The sequence below is a fragment of the Protopterus annectens genome, chromosome 13.part0 (assembly GCF_019279795.1).
Source record: "Protopterus annectens isolate FY-2018-M chromosome 13.part0, PAN1.0, whole genome shotgun sequence".
In the NCBI taxonomy this organism is placed as follows: domain Eukaryota; kingdom Metazoa; phylum Chordata; order Ceratodontiformes; family Protopteridae; genus Protopterus; species Protopterus annectens.
Window position 1 is genome coordinate 886,898,949 of NC_056747.1, and position 5,843 is coordinate 886,904,791.

Below are 5,843 nucleotides of genomic sequence, written 5' to 3' on the forward strand. Positions count from 1 at the left end.
TGGCCTATTTCCATTCTATTTTATAGATTTTACTAAAAACTCTACCAGTGCTGGTCTTTTGTTTAGGACCCACCCTATTTCTTTCTCTTTGCCTATACACTGATATCAGTCCCTGATAGGGAAGGCAGTCTCTAACCTGCAGTCCAAATAATGTCTTGGCCTCTTTCCATTCTATTTTATAGGCTCTACTAATTCTTCCTTTTTTAATGGCAGCTTCTATTCTCGATTCTACTAAAATCTCTACCAGTGCTGGTCTTTTGTTTAGGACCCACCCTATTTCTTTCTCTTTGCCTATACTCTGATATCAGTCTTTGATAGAGAAGGCAATCTCTAACCTGCAGTCCAAATACTTTCTTGGCCTCTTTCCATTCTATTTTATAGATTCTACTAAAAACTCTACCAGTGCTGGTCTTTTGTTTAGGGCCCACCCTATTTCTTTCTCTTTGCCTATACTCTGATATCTGTCCTTGATAGGGAAGGCAGTCTCTAACCTGCAGTCCAAATAATTATTTGGCCTCTTTCCATTCTATTGTACAGGCTCTACTAATTCTTCCTTTTTTAATGGCAGCTTCTGTTCTAGATTCTACTAAAAACTCTACCAGTGCTGGTCTTTTGTTTAGGACCCACCCTATTCCTTTCTCTTTGCCTACACTCTGATATCAGTCCTTGATAGGGAAAGCAATCTCTAACCTGCAGTCCAAATAATTTCTTGGCCTCTTTCCATTCTATTATCTTCCGCTCTCTAGTTATTTGCTCCCAGTACCTTGGTTCCTTTGCTAGTTTTCTCCAATAAATTCAAGCCCTGTCTTGCCTGTTGTTCAAGTCTCTAATTGCAGTCACCCATATCGACAGAATCTCTTCTCTCCATTCCCATGTTAGTTCTTAAGATTACTTTCTGCTACTTTATGGATATAATATTCTATATGATTATTGTTATTCTCCTTAATGGTCTGCATCCAAAATCCCAGTCTCTCCTTGTTTCTTGAGCTTCCCCCCTGTTTCAACATCATCCCTTTCCACTTTGAATTATAGTTTTCTGCTTGTGCTATATATAGGAGCCTTAACTGTGTAGATCTGAAATACTCCTTGAAATTCAGAAATCCCAATCCGCCCTCTTTTTCTGGATGAATCAACTTATCCCACTTCACCCTTGCAGTCTTCCCCTACCACATAAAGTCCTTCAGCACTTTATTAATTGCTATCCACAACTTCTCCTCTGGTTGATAAAAATATACCTGACCTGTGTATAAGACTAAAGGGACTAAAAACATTTTGACTGTTTGTATCTTACTATCCATATCTATATAACAAAGTTTCCATTTTCTCAGGTTTTTGTATTATGTTTTGTTTAGTCTCTTCCCACATATCCTTAGCTGCTACACCAGAATAATTTTTAACCCATACTCCTAAGGTGCTTGGTGTGACATCTGGACAGAGGAAGGAGGACAAGGAGATCTGGTGGTGGAATGAGGAAGTACAGGAGAGTATACAGAGAAAGAGGCTGGTGAAGAAGAAGTGGGATTGTCAAAGAGATGAAGAAAGTAGACATGAGTATAAGGAGATGAGGCGCATGGCAAAGAGAGAGGTGGCGAAAGCTAAGGATAAGGCATATGGAGAGTTGTATGAGAGATTGGACACTAAAGAGGGAGAAAAGGACCTGTACCGATTGGCTAGACAGAGGGACAGAGCTGGGAAAGATGTGCAGCAAGTAAGGATGATAAAGGATAGTGAGGGAAAGGTACTCACAAGATAGGAGAGTGTGTTGAGTAGATGGAAAGAGTATTTTGAGAGGCTGATGAATGAAGAGAATGAGAGAGAGAGAGAGAAGGTTGGATGATATGGGGATAGTGAATCAGGAAGTAAAACAGATTAGCAAGGAGGAAGTAAGGACAGCTATGAAGAGGATGAAGAATGGAAAGGCTCTTGGCCCAGATGACATCCCAATGGAAGCATGGAGGTGCTTAGGAGAAATGGCAGTGGAATTTTTAACTAGATTGTTTAATGAAATTTTGGAAAGTCAGAGGATGCCTGAGGAGTGGAGAAAAGTGTTTTGGTACCTATCTTTAAGAATAAGGGTGATGTGCAGAGCTGCAGTAACTACAGAGGGATAAAATTGATCAGTCACAGCTTGAAGTTATGGGAAAGAGTAGTAGAAGCTTGGTTAAGAAGGGAGGTGATGATTAGTGATCAGCAGTATGGTTTCATGCCAGGCAAGAGCACTACAGATGCAATGTTTGCTCTGAGAGTGTTATTGGAGAAATACAGAGAAGGTCAGAAGGAGTTGCATTGTGTCTTTGTAGACTTGGAGAAAGCATATGGCAGGGTGCCTAGAGAAAAGTTGTGGTATTGTATGAGGAAGTCGGGAGTGGCAGAGAAGTATGTAACAGTGGCACAGGATACGTACGAGGGTAGTGTGACAGTGGTGAGGACTGCAGTGGGAGTGACAGATCCATTTAAGGTGGAGGTGGGATTACATCAAGGATCAGCTCTGAGTCCTTTCTTATTTGCAGTGGTGATGGACAGGTTGACAGATGAGATCAGACAGGAGGCCCTGTGGACTATGATGTTTGCAGATGACATTGTGATCTGTAGTGAGAGTAGGAATCAGGTTGAGGAGACTCTGGAGAGGTGGAGATATGCTCTAGAGAGCAGAGGAATGAAGGTCAGCAGGGATAAGACAGAATATATGTGTATAAATGAGAGGGAGGGTAGAGGAATGGTGAGGATGCAGGGAGTAGAATTGGTAAAGGTGGACGAGTTTAAGTACTTGGGATCAACAGTTCAGAGTAATGGGGAATGTGGAAGAGAGGTGAAGAAGAGAGTACAGGCAGGGTGGAATGGGTGGAGAAGAGTGTCAAGAGTGATTTGTGACAGACGGGTACCAGTAAAAGTGAAAGAGAAGGTCTACAAGAGGGTAGTGAGACCAGCTATGTTATATGGGTTGGAGACAGTGGCATTGACAAAAAGGCAGGAGTCAGAGCTGGATGTAGCAGAGTTAAAGATGTTAAGATTTGCACTCGGTGTGACTAGGATGGATAGGATTAGGAATCAGTATATTAGAGGGGCAGCTCATGTTGCACAGTTTGGAGACAAAGCAAGGGAGACAAGATTGCGTTGGTTTGGACATGTGCTGAGGAGGGATGATGGGTATATTGGGAAAAAGATGCTAAGGATGGAGTTTCCAGGTAAGAGGGAAAGAGGAAGGCCTAAGATAAGGTTTATGGACGTGGTGAGAGAGGACATGCAGGCGGTTGGTGTGACAGAGCAAGATGCAGAGGATAGGAAGAAATGGAAAGAGATGATCCACTGTGGCGACCCCTAACAGGAAAAGCCGAAAGATGATGATGACTCCTAAATACTTCATTTTGTCATGTCCTCATAAATATGGATATTGCTGAAACAATTTGTGTGTGGATACATAATTTACCACTATTGCCTTTCTTTTAGCTTCATTAATTTTGTATCCCAAAAGATCTGAAGCTGCCTAAAATATTCCACAACACCAAAATAATTCTTTCTGGTTTTGTCATCTTATTTTCTTTGCCAGTGGTTCTAAATATAATGCAAATAACAAAGGGGAAATAAGACACCCCTGCCTGGTACCTCTGCCCAAACAGAAATTATCAGAGAGGACCCCACTCACTTTAATTTTCACTGACAATCCCTCATATATCCTCCTAATCAACCTTATATTTTTTTTTCAGGAAATGCAAATGCTTCAATTGCCCTGCTCATAAAGTCCCACCTTACTCTATCAAATGTTTTCTCTGCATCAAGTTCCACCAACAACAATGGCATCTTCTTACATTTTGCTTCCCTCTGTATCATCAGTGTTCTGTTAATTTTGTCAAATGTTTGCCTCCCTCCCTTCCACAAAACCACATTGATCCATGTCTACCAATTTTGTCATCACCTTTGCCATTCTTTTTGCCATTATAGACATAAACACTTTATAATCATGGTTTAGGATTGAAATGGAACAACACAACGGCCAGCAAAGTATGTTCCAAAAAGCTTTAATGAGCTAAAGAAAATTACAAATGCCCTCTACCAACATACAGTCAAATACCCTACTGCTAAGTTTATGTTCACCATGAAAAACAGACTGTTTCAAAGTAATCAGAAAGCCACAAAGTCCACTCCACGATATTTAGTCTTAACGCACCTTTTATTACCAAAACAAGCAACGTTTTCGCTACAACCCCTGGTGTAGCTTCCTCAGAGTACAAAGTAAAACTTGTAACAGTTTCTTTTTTAAACATAAAAACGCGCCAAACAGAAGGGCGGCGCGAAATTGTTAAAAATACAGTCAGTGTAAAATGGTAACATAGTACCTTCTAAATGTAAAACATGTCCTACCAACATTTTATGGGGACTAAGTCACCCATTGAAACACTGAAATCATTCTTTAAAATTCTTTTGAATAAGTATAAACTATTAAAAAATGTGCCGGACCCTGTCGGGTCAAGGCATGCGCACAACATGATAAACAAATAAAAATAAACATAAAATAGGATGTCATTGTCATGACCAAAATTAATCTAATCTGAAACTGATAATAAAAAGTCATCAGTCCTACGTTAAGTAAGTTACCGATAAACCAACTCGTCAGAATCCGGTAAATACTGTGCTAGACGAAAACAAGGACTTACTAAGTGTGTTAAATCTACCCCAACTTGAATAGTGAGGGTCATATCCTGCATCGCCAAATTTTGATATTTTAAACAAAACATTCTGTCTCTAAAAACACCCCTGTGCAGCTCACTAATAGCAGGAGACCAATCCCCATCGGGTCAAACACATACAAAAAGTACTACTAACAATGAAGGTAAACTGTCGGTGTCAAAGTCAAAGCTTGATCTAACCTAAAACTAATAACAAGTGATCGGTCCTGCGGGAGTCAGCCAGGAATTCACCGCACTTGTCAAGACCCACCATATATGCTACACTAGGAGGGATAACCTACCAGTAGTTGTATAAGCTTCCTACAACTTACGTGGGAAGGATAAGAACCGACAACATCGGACATTGATGTGATGAACGGGTCAGACGATCCATTTGTCATGTTGAAAAAATCACTTCAATGTACTTCAGACTTGTACCTTGAGTTACAAACCAAATACTTTGACATTATGGAGATGTTTAAAGGGTAATGATTATTACAACAGTACCGCTTTGGGACCGTACCAGGTTTGGGAAAAAATCCCCCATCAGGGAAGACTGTGTAATCCAGAGCCGTAACAAACAACGAGCAGGGGCGTGATCACCCCACGTGACCCCATGGTCCAGGATCTAAGGGGAAGCACCAGCGTGAAACAACAGGCTGGCAGTACACAGTTGAAACCAGAACCAACCAAAGTGGTTCAGAGTGGGACCCCCTTACCAAACAGTCAATACCCAAATTATGCAAACCTATGAGAAAACAATAACCAGTATGGAAATCAAAAAGAAAGAAATCCACAGAATCTGGGAGTTGTTTCATACCGGGAAAAATATGTAGGGGCATACCAAATCCAGCCAAATCAGAATGACCAAGTGTGTTCTACCATAGTGAACATGAACCCCGAGCATCACGGAGCCATGAAATACAGGGAATCAAAAGAAAATCCCCAAATGTGTTACCAAATGACTATTACTACAGTGTACCCCCTAAGTTGTACTAACAGGGAAAAAAGAGACCAAATCTTAAACCAACTTATCGTGAGGGAAACACCTAAGTATAACAGTCCCAAAGTGTATAGCATACTCAAGGGGATGTGAATGTGATCTAAGGGCAACCCTGACCCAGATAATAATGTTATCTAAGGTAGCTCTTTAATTTTAATAGGCAAGAGATATTACAA